Here is a 15,576-nt window from a genome sequence, read left to right on the forward strand (position 1 = left end):
ACCCACTAACTGTTTGATATATTGCATCACTCACACTAACAACATTTCTGTAGAAATTACTTTCTGCATCTATTTCCTTGGTTGTGCGTTGTTGGTTGTATGACAGGGAGAAGAAGCGGGGCTTCAACTTCCTTTGATTCTGAACCTGAGAGGACCTTCCTTAGATTAAGGAGGGAAGCAAGGAGAAAGAGAGTAGTGGGTGCTGAGGAAGAAGAAGAGTACTTTGAACCAGACATGGAGGAGAATATGGAGAACCATCATGAAGAAGAGGCTCACAACCTGATGACAAGCCATCTTAGCCTATTTTAACTAGTCTTTTTCTTTTGTTTTCATTAGAATTATGCACTTTCTTGAGCTACAAGCAAGCTAATTGAGTAGATTTTCATGTTTCCCTTGATTGAATCAACCATATATGAATTCATGCCATTTCATGAGGTTTTATGCTATATTTGTTGCATATTGTGAAAGAATGAATATCTCATGATTTTGAGCATAGCTTTGATGTGTTTGGTTGATTAATTATAGGTGAAGAAAGCTTGGAGAAGGGTTGAAGCAAGAAGGAATGGCTAGGAGTAAAGAGGAGACAATGGAATAAGTGAAATTGAACCAGGAAGCAAGAAGCTGGACCTAAAGTTAGCATCAAACTTTTGCACAAACTTTTGGTTGAAAAGTTAGCCCCAACGTTAGCCCCCTAACTTGGAGGCTAACGTTGGAACTTGAAAATTCTCCCCTGGGCTCCAAAAGTTTGCGCCAACGTTAGCCCCCTAACTTTGAGGCTAACGTTGGCACATGAATTTCTCCCCTGGGCACCAAAAGTTTGCGCCAACGTTAGCCCCCTAACTTTGAGGCTAACGTTGGCACATGAATTTCTCCCCTGGGCACCAACGTTTGCGCCAACGTTAGACCCCTAACGTGGAGGCTAACGTTGGCACATGAAAATTCAATGGGGAAGGAGCAAAAGTTTGCGCCAACGTTAGCCCCCTAACTTGGTGGCTAACGTTGGCGCCACTAGCACATAAGGCAAGGCCAACGTTAGGGTCAAAGTTAGACCCCTAACGTTGGCACCAACGTTGATATCAGAAAACTATGCTAGCTGATATGAAAAGTTGGAGCCCTAACTTTGGCTCAAACTTTTGGTCCAACTTTTACTAACCTCAAAACCGGTTCAATTGGTTCACTTTGGTTCTTCTCCAAACTTCAAGAGCAATCAACCAAGGCCTCTTTCAACCCAATTCCACCAAGAGCAAAGGCCCAACTCAAGGCTTGAAGATCATTTGAAGAAAGTGTATAAATAGGATAGAATTCAAGTTCTTCGTGAGCTTTCTTTTTGGAATTTTCATAAGAGTTTTCAGAGAGTTTTTGTGATTGAGTGAACTTTAATTTCTTTGTCTTGGGGAAGGAGAATTCACTTCTCTTTCTCTTAGTTTTATTGCTTTCAATTTCAATTACAATTGTCTTGGATTTTGGGTTGGAGAATTGAAGAAAGTCTGTTTCAATCTCAACCTTGGATCTCTCTGTTTATTTACTGAATTTGAATCTCTGTTTCCATCACTTGATTCTCATCTATTCTCTTGCAATTTACAATTCCTTTGCAATTGTTCTTATTGGATCTAGGAAGGCATTGAGATCTAGACTCAGTTTTCTAGTCTCTGGGTCCTGAGATCCAAATCCCCAATTTACATTCTGTTTCTTTCTTTCCATGTTCATTTACTTTTCTGCTATAAGATCCGATCCAATCCCAATTCCCTTTTACTCTTCTGTTTGATGCAGTTTAACTTTTCCTTGCTTAATTTCTGCAAATCCAAGTCGCAATCCCCTTTACATTTCAAGCAATTTACATTCCTTGCACTTTAAGATTCCGTAATTTACATTTCTTGCACTTTAAGTTTCTGTCATTTAATTTCTTGTTCTTTAAGTTTCAGCAATTTATTTCTTGTTCTCTTTACTTCAATGCAATTTAATTCTCCAAGTCACAAAACCATCAACCAAATCTTGATTCGCTTGACTAAATCAACCACTAAACTAAAATTGCTCAATCCTTCAATCCCTGTGGGATCGACCTCACTCCCGTGAGTTTTTATTACTTGATGCGACCCGGTGCACTTGCCGGTTAGATTTGTGTGTTTTGGGAGAAATTTATTTTTCACCAAAATACTCATCAAGTTTTTGGCGCCGTTGCCGGGGATTGATTAGATTGACAATGATTAAGTGAGGTGGTGATCTAGATCAAGCACTTTTTCTTTAATTTTGATTAACCCACTAACTGTTTGATTTTTTGCTTAAACTAACTAACACTTCAATCTGGCAGTAAATTGAAGTGTCACTGGTTTTGTGCATTTCTCATGCTCTACTTGTATGTCAGGTACAAGAAGAACCATACCCAATTTTCATGAACAAGACGAAAGAACTCTCAGGAGGTTAAGAAGAGCTGAAAGAGGGAAAAATATTGTTGGAGAAGAGGAATCAGACGAAGAATTCCAAGAGATGGAGGAACATTAAACCAATCCACCAGGTGGAGAAGACAACAACAATGGCAACCCACCCCAAAGGAGAGTTTTGGCTTCCTATACTTTTGCAAATCCTAGACATTGTGGGAGCAGCATCTTGGCTCCAAATGTCAATGCTAACAATTTTTAACTCAAGCCACAACTCATCACTTTGGTTCAGAACAACTGCTCTTTTGGTGGAGGGCCACTTGAGGACCCACACCAACATTTGTCCACTTTCTTGAGGATATGCAACACTGTCAAAACTAATGGAGTGCCCCCTGACAGTTACAAACTGATGCTATTCCCATTTTCTCTCAGGGACAAGGCCACTCAATGGTTGGAATCCTTTCCAAGGGACAGCATCAACAACTGGGATGATTTGGTAACCAAATTCCTTGCCAAATTTTATCCACCTCAGAGGATTATAAGGTTAAAGGCTGAGGTACAAACGTTTACACAAATGGAGGCCGAACCCATCTATGAGGCATGGGAAAGGTACAAGGCTCTGATAAGGAAATGTCCCCCTGCCATGTTTAATGAGTGGGAGAAGCTTCAAAACTTCTATGAAGTCTTAACACTGAAATCCCAGGAAGCTTTGGATCATTCAGCTGGAGGTTCCTTGCAACTCATGAAAACTGCAGAAGAGGCTCAAGAACTCATTGATATGGTGTCCAACAACCAATATTTCTTTGCTCATCAAAGAGGCCACCAACCATCACAAAGGAGAGGAGTAATGGAGCTAGAAGGAGTGGATTCAATCCTAGCTCAAAACAAGATGATGCAGCAGCAAATTCAACAACAATTTGAGCGAATGGCCAAGAGGATTGATAGTCTCCAAGTTGCAGCAGTTAACACCAGCCAACCATCAACCACATGGGGACAGAGTGAAGAAACTCAAGAAGAACAACAACAAGAGCAAGTACAGTATATGCACAACCAAGGACCAAATGAAGTGTATGGTGATACATACAATCCATCCTGGAAAAACCACCCAAACCTCAGATGGGGAGACAACCATACCCAAAACCAACAACCATGGCAGAGGAACTCAAACCAACACAACCCAAGGAGCAACCAAAATCACAACCAGTAGCAGACTAACCAAAACCCCTACAGAAAACCTCAAAACAACTACCTCAACCTCAACCAATACCAATCTAATAACCAACCCACCAACCAAAATGCCTACCATCCACCACCTACATCTCATAACCCACCTCAAGTATCACCTGAAGCCCAAAGAATCACTCACTTGGAGGCCATGATAGACAAAATGTTGAAACACCAGGAAATGGTAGCCAAGAATCAGGAAGCCTCCCTGAAGAGCCTAGAAAGACAGATGGGGCAACTCTCCAAGCAAGTATCTGTTGAGAGACCTTCAAACTCACTGCCCAGTGACACAATTCCAAATCCCAAGGAAGAATGCAAGGCAATACAATTAAGGAGTGGGAGAACATTGATAAGCAACAATGACACTACAAGGAAGCAAGCAGAGAACATCAAAGAACCAATGGAGGATAAGAATCAAACAAAGGTAGATGAGGCTAAGGAACAAGTTGTGATGCCAAACAAAGGCACTGAGAAACTCAAAGAGAAGGACAACCAGCCACATAGCTCAAAGGAAGTAGCTCAGGGGCAGCAGCAAATAGAAAAAAGCATCACACCTCCACTGCCATATCCCCAGAGGTTCAACAAGGAGGTTAAAGACCAGCATTTTCACAAATTCCTTGAGATTTTTAAGAAGCTGGAAATCAATATTTCCTTGGCTGAAGCACTTGAGCAAATGCCTCTGTATGCCAAATTCTTGAAGGAGCTTGTCAACAAGAAAAGAAGCTGGGATGAGAAAGAAACCATAAGGATTACTGAGGAATGCAGGGCCTTGATTCAAAAGGGGCTTCCTCCCAAGCTCGAGGACCCAGGGAGCTTCCTGTTGCCTTGCACCATTGGGGAATTGACCATCACTAAAGCAATGTGCGATCTCGGAGCAAGTATTAACTTAATACCATCTTCCTTGGTAAAAAAACTGCATATAGAGGAGGTCAAACCAGTACAAATGTCTCTGGAGCTGGTAGACAAGTCAATGGTATACCCCAGGGGTGTAATTGAAAATCTTTTGGTCAAGGTGGACAGTTTTATATACCCTGCTGATTTTGTGGTTCTAGAATCAAACGATGATGATGGTGACTCTGTTATACTGGGAAGGCCATTCTTGGCCACTGCTAGAGCTATCATAGACGTAGAGGAAGGGGAATTAACTCTCAGGATGCATGACCAGAGTGTCACTCTGAAGGTATTACCAGAAGCACAATTTAGCAAGGAGAAGAAAGACTATATGAAGAACGACCAGGAAAGTCACAGCAACATCCCGATGCTAAAGATTGTGCAGACTGATGAAAAAGCCCAAGAAGATATTAGAGTATTGACCACTGAGAAGAGAGGTCCCCAAGGAAAACCTACGGCCAGAAAAGAAAGAACAACAAAAGGGAAGATGAAACGCAGAAACAAAGCAAAAAGGGGTTGGAAGAACAGAAAGATTCCAACAGAGGGGCTTTCCAAAGGTGACAAAGTGCAACTGATATATCAACAGCTGGGGGCAAATCAACAAACCGAGGATTACTACACTGTCAGCAACATACTATCATTAGAGCATGCTGAAATTGAACACCAGAGAACAAAGAAGAGGATCACAGTCAGAGGAGACAAATTGAGGCCCTACAAGCACCAACCACCATAAAAGAAAGCCTCAATGTCAAGCTAATGACAATAAAAGAGCGCTCCATGGGAGGCAACCCATGCTTTAAGATTCATGTCATTTTAAATTCAATAAGTTATGATCAATTGAGTATGAATTCTTTTCTCTTTTCATGAACATGACCATTGACTGCATGCACTATTTTGAAATATATGCTAAGTTTGGTGTGCCTTCAAGCACACTAAACCAATGTTACAAATAATTCCATTTTTGCATGCTTGGAGTATCTTAATAAAGCATATGGCCGAACACTAAGTTTGGTGTCCACATAGCTTCATGAAAAGTAGAAACTCATGCATCAATAATCATACAATTGTTATTCTTCAAAATCTTATAAATGAAAAAATTCTTATTCGGTAATGAAGGCATTAATTGTGATGTACCCTTTGACAAGAAACAAGTTTGGTGTTCATCAAACCTTGATGCACCGATTCAAGGATACAATTAATCCTTCATGAAAAAAAAAGAGAAAAAGAAAGTGTAATGGAAACAATTCTTATGAACATTTAACATCTGAACTTCACTAATTGGAGGAAGAGACTCATTTTCTTTATACATTACTGAACATTAAGTTTGGTGTCCTCCAAAGAGAGTGTCACGGTTCAAATGAGATAAGAATTGATGGTTCACATAGTATTACTAAAAAGAACACTCTTGCTACGGTTGGATAAGACTAATATATGTTGTCTTGTTGTGATGACTAGGAGGTCAAAGAATCTTCAATGAAAAAGACAAGACAAGGGAAAGCATAGCATAAGGACAAAATCCCATCACATGCTTCAAGAAAGAAATCTGCTACTCCTTGAGAATGATCACGGCAAAGGCAAGGGAAGGAGCAAATTTTGTCTTCATTCATCCATACATGCACACCTTTGATCCCCATAGTGTCTAATTGCATCCTAGCCCTTCATTGCTCATTTAAAAGCATACCACCTTCAAGCCATGCACATGACCGAATCATTCCTCAACATAACAAGCTTTGTGCAACCTTTCTCTTACTTTAAACTCCAACCACTTAAACTTCTCTTCGTAATTTCTTGTCATAGCAAGTCCGGACCTAATCTCTTTTTCCTCCAAACACACATCAAACTCTCCAACATTCTTCACATTCCCTCTCAACCAACCAAGTGATCATGGCATCCTCCTCAAGAACCAAACGACGAAAAGGAAAAGATCCAATAGTGGAGGAAGAAATACATGAATATGACCAACGGAGGTTCAAGTCTTGGTTTCATCAAATGCAAATTCAATGGATGAACGAGAAAAGAATCTATCCTGAAATTCCATTCATTTTGCCGGATGATGGATGTCAAGAAATGAAGAACAAAATCCGGAAGAGGAGATGGGAGGAACTTACATCACCAGCCACCCGAATTAATACCAATATCATAAGAGAGTTCTATACAAATGTCCCAAGGCTTGACATGCGTGAACCCCCAACGTACAAGAGCTATGTGCGTGGGGTGGAAGTAGACTTTAGCCCGGACGCAATCAAGAAAGTCTTGAAACTAAAGTTAGTCCGCTTTGATGAACCGGGATACCAATAAAGATTGAATGAGGATCAGGATTATGAGGAGATTGCGAGAGACATTTGTTTTGAGAACTCAGAATGGGAAGGAGATAACAAGAACAGATACAAGTTCCTGAAGAGATGTAACCTCACTCCGGAAGCAAAAGGATGGTATGAGTTGATGAAAAGGTCAATTCTGGGCACAGTGAACACCTCAGAAGTTAACAGGGAGAGAGCCGTGATGCTGCATTGCATCATTGTGGGAGGAGAGATAAGAGTTCATGAAATCCTTGCAAGAGACATTCAAAAGCTAGCTGAAAAGAATTCGGCCGGATCTTGGTTGTACTATCCAAGCACCATTTGGAGGTTGTGTGCAAGGGCTAAGGTTCCAATGGAAGAGGAGAATCCAATGTGGTTAAGCCAAGGCATGCCCATAACCATTGAACGGATGATGATGCCCCTTGAAGCACATCAAGGCCGAAGGCCACATGGAGGAAGGGAAGTAGAAGAACCAATGGAAGAAGATGAGCCACACATAGAAGAAGAGCCACATGAGGAGGAGGAGCAGCCACACTTTTTCCTACATGGCAATATGGATATGGCTCAAATGCAAGAAGCAATAGGGAGATTGTCTCAACAGTACACGAGAATCCAAGAAAGGCAAGAAGAATACCATTCTCTGTACATGAAAAACCAACAAGCACAAGAAGAAAGGGAGCTAAGAATAATGAACAAACAAAATGAATTCGAGTCAAGATTTCTTGTGATGCAAGAAGAACATGCCTTTCAATCTCATGAATCTTTTGGGAAGTTGGAACAAATGCAAGCTGAAAATTTGAAGGCTCTTAAAGAGTTCACAACACTCCAAGATGCAAGGTATGAAGTGCAAGCCGATTACAATGTCAATAGCCAAATCAAACTGAACTATATTGGAGAACATTTGCACAACATGGACCCGGCATTCCCAACTTTTGATGAATTCTTCAAAATGAGAAGTGAGGTAGAAGTGAGCAGGGCTATGAGACTCGAAGATAGAGTGGATGAAGCTATGAATAAAGCTGGCTTTTGGCAAGATCAACAGGCACCAAACAAGGATGGTGGGAACACTAGCAGCCAAGTGTACGAAAGGAGAAAGAAAAGGCATGACAAATGAAAGGTGGACTTGCTCCTTGTTCATCACTACAAAGAAAAAAGCATGCATTCTATCTGTTCTAAGTTGTCTTTGCATTTCTAAGTAGTTCTTCTTAATTAAAAGCCTTTGCATTATGTTTGTTTCTTTTAAAATAAGTAGGCTAGTTTATGTGTGTGCTTGTGTGTTTATTTTCACTTGACAATAAGCATGTGTTATCCCCTGCATCTTTAAATTCAATAAAAGAAAAAGTTTGAATGTGAAGTGAAATGGTCTCTGTTAGATAGAAGTCGAATAAAAGTAAGTGGTGGTATGTGTGTGAGTGTATAATAGCTCACTTTTAGTGAATAAAGAGCCAGGATATCTCCTTCTAAGTAAAGAGTGGCCTACTGTCTATGAATCTCAATTGAATTAAATTCCTTGGTTAGAAAGAAAAACATAAAGAAGGAAAGAAAAAAAGATAGCCAAAAAGTGGCAGAAAAAAAAAGGAAACAAAAAGAAACAAAGCTGGACACCAATAGCTTGAACTTTAAAATATATGCCTGTGATGTCTTTGTACTAGGATCTGCTTGGATTAGTAAGCTCTTAGGAGTGCCTCAACATTCGGTGACTTGGGTTAACTAATCCGGGATCATCAGCTGAAAGTCCACTATCAAGAGCAACCTAACTACAAGGCATTTAGTAACCCAAAGAGGTGCTGGGCATCAATGTTTTAAGAAGGAATCTGAGCCAAGTGTCTATAGTGAATAATGTGTCAAGTATAAAGAAAAGAAAATGAACTTGCTACACATGACACTCAAATAAAGCTTATGAACAAAGTAATAGCCAAGGATAAAAGAATAATGAGAGGTCATAGCAGTATGTCACTTGAAGCTTGAAGGAGACTTTCTAGGCCTAGGAGTCAATAAGAAGTGAGTATTTGCATATCCACACAAAACCCCATGAACTATCAATAATACTCTGCTAGCATGAACATCCTCTTCCATTTCATTCTTTCTTCTCAATAAATCTTTTCTTGCTTGGGGACAAGCAAGCTTTAAGTTTGGTGTTGTGATGACAAGCCATCTTAGCCTATTTTAACTAGTCTTTTTCTTTTGTTTTCATTAGAATTATGCACTTTCTTGAGCTACAAGCAAGCTAATTGAGTAGATTTTGATGTTTCCCTTGATTGAATCAACCATATATGAATTCATGCCATTTCATGAGGTTTTATGCTATATTTGTTGCATATTGTGAAAGAATGAATATCTCATGATTTTGAGCATAGCTTTGATGTGATTGGTTGATTAATTATAGGTGAAGAAAGCTTGGAGAAGGGTTGAAGCAAGAAGGAATGGCTAGGAGTAAAGAGGAGACAATGGAATAAGTGAAATTGAACCAGGAAGCAAGAAGCTGGACTTAAAGTTAGCATCAAACTTTTGCACAAACTTTTGGTTGAAAAGTTAGCCCCAACGTTAGCCCCCTAACTTGGAGGCTAACGTTGGAACTTGAAAATTCTCCCCTGGGCTCCAAAAGTTTGCGCCAACGTTAGCCCCCTAACTTTGAGGCTAACGTTGGCACATGAATTTCTCCCCTGGGCACCAAAAGTTTGCGCCAACGTTAGCCCCCTAACTTTGAGGCTAACGTTGGCACATGAATTTCTCCCCTGGGCACCAACGTTTGCGCCAACGTTAGACCCCTAACGTGGAGGCTAACATTGGCACATGAAAATTCAATGGGGAAGGAGCAAAAGTTTGCGCCAACGTTAGCCCCCTAACTTGGTGGCTAACGTTGGCGCCACTAGCACATAAGGCAAGGCCAACGTTAGGGTCAAAGTTAGACCCCTAACGTTGGCACCAACGTTGATATCAGAAAACTATGCTAGCTGATATGAAAAGTTGGAGCCAAAGTTAGACCCCTAACTTTGGCTCAAACTTTTGGTCCAACTTTTGCTAACCTCAAAACCGGTTCAATTGGTTCACTTTGGTTCTTCTCCAAACTTCAAGAGCAATCAACCAAGGCCTCTTTCAACCCAATTCCACCAAGAGCAAAGGCCCAACTCAAGGCTTGAAGATCATTTGAAGAAAGTGTATAAATAGGATAGAATTCAAGTTCTTCGTGAGCTTTCTTTTTGGAATTTTCATAAGAGTTTTCAGAGAGTTTTTGTGATTGAGTGAACTTTAATTTCTTTGTCTTGCGGAAGGAGAATTCACTTCTCTTTCTCTTAGTTTTATTGCTTTCAATTTCAATTACAATTGTCTTGGATTTTGGGTTGGAGAATTGAAGAAATTCTGTTTCAATCTCAACCTTGGATCTCTCTGTTTATTTACTGAATTTGAATCTCTGTTTCCATCACTTGATTCTCATCTATTCTCTTGCAATTTACAATTCCTTTGCAATTGTTCTTATTGGATCTAGGAAGGCATTGAGATCTAGACTTAGTTTTCTAGTCTCTGGGTCCTGAGATCCAAATCCCCAATTTACATTCTGTTTCTTTCTTTCCATGTTCATTTACTTTTCTGCTATAAGATCCGATCCAATCCCAATTCCCTTTTACTCTTCTGTTTGATGCAGTTTAACTTTTCCTTGCTTAATTTCTGCAAATCCAAGTCCCAATCCCCTTTACATTTCAAGCAATTTACATTACTTGCACTTTAAGATTCCGCAATTTACATTTCTTGCACTTTAAGTTTCTGTCATTTAATTTCTTGTTCTTTAAGTTTCAGCAATTTATTTCTTGTTCTCTTTACTTCAATGCAATTTAATTCTCCAAGTCACAAAACCATCAACCAAATCTTGATTCGCTTGACTAAATCAACCACTAAACTAAAATTGCTCAATCCTTCAATCCCTGTGGGATCGACCTCACTCCCGTGAGTTTTTATTACTTGATGCGACCCGGTGCACTTGCCGGTTAGATTTGTGTGTTTTGGGAGAAATTTATTTTTCACCAAAATACTCATCACAACCATGGCAGAAAAGGTCTAGCAAATCATGCTGGACAAGAGAGAAGAGTTCTATGCTCTTACATCAACCTAAACCCAGGAAACTGTGGGAGTAGCATCCAAAGGCCAACCATACATGCCAACAACTTTGAACTAAAGCCACAGCTCATCACCCTTGTTCAGAACAATTGTTCATTCGGAGGAGGTGTCCAAGAAGATCCCAATCAACATCTAACCACCTTCCTGAGGATATGTGATACTGTGAAGTCTAATGGTGTTCATCCTGACACCTATAGACTACTTTTATTCCCTTTCTCACTCAAGGACAAGGCATCCAAATGGCTAGAGTCTTTCCCAAAGGAGAGTTTAGCAACCTGGGAAGATGTGGTGAACAAATTCCTGGCAAGATTTTATCCTCCTCAACGGATCAACAAGTTGAGAGTTGAGGTACAAACATTCAGGCAGCAAGATGGTGAGACTCTATACGAAGCATGGGAGAGGTTCAAGGACCTGACAAGAAGGTGCCCACCAGATATATTCAATGAATGGGTGCAGCTACACATTTTCTATGAAGGCCATTCTTATGAATCAAAGAAAGCAGTAGACCACTCATCAGGGGGATCTCTGAACAAGAAGAAGACCATTGAAGAAGCCATAGATGTCATTGAGACTGTAGCAGAGAATGACTATTTCTATGCTTCTGAAAGAGGCAACACTAGAGGAGTGATAGAGCTAAACAATGTGGATGCACTACTGGCCCAAAATAAGCTTATCACCAAGTAGCTGGCTGACCTCACCAAGAAGATGGAGAGGAACCAAGTAGCAGCAATCACCACCTCATCAGCAACCCAAGAGGGAGTGAATGCAGAGGCAGAGGATGAGCAAGAACAAGCCAACTACATTGGAAACTCACCCAGGCAGACCCATGATCCATATTCCAAGACCTACAACCCTAGATAGAGGAATCACCCAAACTTTGGGTGGGAAAATCAACAAGATCAAGGCCAAGATCAGAGACGTCACAACCCCAACAACCATGCAGCTCACCAACATTCCACACAAAGATCATATCAATACCACCCTAACAACACCTCTCCACATCCATACCAAAACCAAAATAACCCAACTCACCCATCCACTTTCAACTCACCATCATCTGAAGATAGACTCTCCAGAATTGAGACTCTATTTGAGGGCATATGCAAAGAGATTCAAGACAGTAAGGCATTCCGCGAAGAAGTGCAGTCCAATATACAGAATCAAGATGCTGCCATCAAGAAACTTGAGACACAAATTGGATACCTATTCAAGCAAATTTCTAGCCACAACCCTCACAGCGATGCAGACTCAAACCAAAGGGAGGAGTGTCAGGCTATCACCCTCAGAAGTGGAATGGAATTGAAGGAGACTCCCAAGCAACTACAAGAGCAAGATTCAGTTGGAAAGAAGGAGGAACAAGATAAAGTTCAAATCCCCACCTCCAACTCACATCAAAAGGAAGGAGAGGTGAAGCCATATGTTCCAAAATTCCCATATCCTCAACAACTGAAGAAGAAGGGGGATGACAGCCAGTTCTCCAGATTTTTAGAAATCTTCAAAAAATTACAGATTAACATACCCTTTGCTGAAGCAATAGAGCAAATGCCGCTCTATGCCAAGTTCTTGAAGGAATTAATGACTAAGAAGAGAAGTTGGAAGAGCAACGAAACTGTGATACTAACAGAAGAATGTAGTGCTATCATTCAGCATAAACTACCCCAAAAATTAAAGGATCCTGGGAGTTTCCAGATCCCTTGTATTATAGGGGAAATCACAGTGGAGAAGGCTCTATGTGACTTAGGAGCCAACATAAATCTGATGTCAGTAGCTATGATGAGAAAAATGAAAATCGAGGAGGCTAAGCCAACAAAAATGGCCTTACAACTGGCAGACCGATCGTTCAAGTTCCCTCATGGTGTAGTGGAAGATTTGCTGGTGAAGGTGGGGGATTTCATCTTCCCAGCAGACTTTGTGGTGTTGGACATGCAGGAGGAAGCCAAGGCCTCTATCATCTTGGGAAGACCGTTCTTAGCTACTGCTGGAGCTGTCATTGATGTCCAAAAAGGTGATCTCACCTTAAGATTACACAATAAAAAGATGACATTCAATGTGTTCAAGGCCATAAGTTACCCACCAGAATAATTGGGAGAATGTATGAGGTTGAACTCATTGGAAGATGCAGTGCAAGAGAGCTTTGAAGAAGAAGAACCTGAAAGGTTAACAGAGGAGGAGTCAACGTCTAGTGAAGAGGTTGCAACAGCAGAGATTCATATACAAGGTGCACCAAAGGAAGAGAATGAAAAGTTAGAAGCACCCAAACATGAACTCAAAGCACTGCCACCCACTCTCAAAGATGCATACTTAGGCGAGAATGAAAGCTACCCAGTGATTATAAACTCATCCCTCAGCCAAGATCAAGAGAATGAACTGCTCCAAGTGTTGCGAAAGCATAAAGATGCCATTGGATGGACCCTCGCTGACCTAAAAGGGATCAGTTCGGCCATATGCATGCATAAAATATTGTTGGAAGATGATGCCAAACCATATATTCAATCCCAAAGGAGGCTGAACCCAATCATGAAGGAAGTGGTACAGAAGGAAGTTATGAAGTTATGGCAGGGAGGGGTAATCTACCCGATCTCAGATAGCCCCTGGGTCAGCCCCGTACATGTTGTTCCGAAAAAGGGAGGAATCACTGTAGTTCCCAATGAGAGGAACGAACTAATCCCCACCAGGACCGTCACAGGATGGCGGATGTGCATAGACTACAGAAAACTAAATGAAGCTACACGAAAAGATCATTTCCCCCTTCCATTCATGGATCAGATGTTGGAAAGACTCGCAGGACACTCATACTATTGTTTTCTCGAAGGTTATTCAGGATATAACCAAATAGTGGTTGATCCTAGAGACCAAGAGAAAACCTCATTTACTTGCCCATATGGAGTGTTTGCTTACAGGCGCATGCCATTTGGGCTATGTAATGCACCTGCGACTTTCCAACGCTGCATGCTTTCTATCTTCTCAGATATGATAGAGAAATTCATTGAAGTTTTTATGGATGATTTCTCAGTATTCAGAGATTCCTTTCCTAGCTGCCTAAATCACCTAGCCTTAGTATTGAAAAGGTGCCAAGAGATCAATCTGGTTTTGAACTGGGAGAAATGTCACTTTATGGTAACAGGAGGAATAGTCCTTGGCCATAAGGTTTCTAACCAAGGCATTGAGGTAGACAGAGCTAAAGTGGAACTTATTGAAAAACTTCCTCCACCCAGTGATGTCAAGGAAATTAGGAGTTTTTTAGGGCATGCTGGCTTTTATAGAAGGTTTATTAAAGATTTTTCAAAGATAGCCAAGCCCTTGAGCAATCTCCTTGTATCTGATACACCATTTATCTTCAATAAAACATGCATGCTAGCATTTGAAAATTTGAAAAAGAGATTGTCCTCTGCCCCTATCATTTCCCCACCTGATTGGAACTTACCATTTGAATTGATGTGTGATGCATCTGATTTTACAGTTGGGGCCGTGTTAGGGCAGAGGAAAGATAACTTAGTCCATGTGATATACTATGCTAGCAAAGTCCTCAATGAAACTCAAAGAAATTATACCACTACTGAAAAGGAGTTGCTAGCAATAGTTTTAGCATTTCACTAGTTTAGACCATACCTCATTGGTGCTAAAGTGATTGTTTTCACAGATCACACGGCACTTAATTATTTGTTTGCCAAGCAAGAATCAAAACCAAGACTAATAAGATGGATCTTATTGTTGCAGGAATTCAATATTGAAATTAGAGACAAGAAAGGAGCGGAGAACAAGGTAGCGGATCACCTATCCAGAATCCCTTATGATGAAGGTGGAACACATGATACAAGTGTAAATGAGCTCTTCCCTGATGAGCAGTTGATGACAGTTCACAAAGCACCATGGTTTGCAGACATTGCCAACTTCAAGGCAACTGGGGCTTTACCTCCAGAAATCAACAAACATCAAAAAAGAAAGCTCATAAATGATGCAAAATATTTTGTTTGGGATGAGCCATATCTCTTCAAGAAATGTTCAGATGGAATCCTGAGAAGATATGTTTCAGAAGAAGAGGGATGAGAGGTTCTGTGGAATTGCCACGGCTCATGCTATGGAGGACATTTTGGAGGAGACAGAACTGCAGCCAAGGTGTTACAAAGCGGATTCTTTTGGCCCACCCTTTTCAAGGATGCCAAGGAACTAGTAAAGAACTGCAATGAATGCCAAAGAGCTGGAAACTTGCCCAGAAGAAATGAGATGCCACAAAATTTCATCTTAGAACTGGAACTATTTGATGTATGGGGAATCGATTTCATGGGACCATTCCCAACCTCATATTCAAACAAGTACATTTTGGTGGCAGTGGACTACGTTTCCAAGTGGGTGGAGGCTATTGCAACCCCAACAAATGATAACAACGTGGTCATGAACTTCCTCAGGAAGAATATCTTTAGCCGGTTTGGAGTCCCACGAGCACTTATCAGTGATGGAGGGAGCCATTTTTGTAACAGACCACTAGAAGCTCTTCTCCTACGATACGAGGTGAAACACAAGGTTGCCACACCTTACCATCCCCAAACAAGTGGGCAAACTGAGATATCTAATAGAGAGCTAAAAAAGATTTTGGAAAAGACTGTGGGTACATCAAGAAAGGATTGGTCGAAGAAGCTGGATGATGCTCTTTGGGCATATAGAACAGCATTCAA

General features: G+C 40.8%; 1 non-coding gene across 1 annotated transcript; it reads right to left on the reverse strand.

Moving 5' to 3' along the window:
* Positions 1 to 11,236: 11,236 nt before the first annotated feature.
* Positions 11,237 to 11,343, reverse strand: LOC148580950 (small nucleolar RNA R71). Its single transcript, XR_015896936.1, has one exon. It is a non-coding gene; the product is annotated as a small nucleolar RNA R71 (small nucleolar RNA).
* Positions 11,344 to 15,576: the final 4,233 nt, after the last annotated feature.

This window comes from Arachis ipaensis, chromosome B10 (genome assembly GCF_059453495.1).
Source record: "Arachis ipaensis isolate K30076 ecotype BB chromosome B10, ASM5945349v1, whole genome shotgun sequence".
In the NCBI taxonomy this organism is placed as follows: domain Eukaryota; kingdom Viridiplantae; phylum Streptophyta; class Magnoliopsida; order Fabales; family Fabaceae; genus Arachis; species Arachis ipaensis.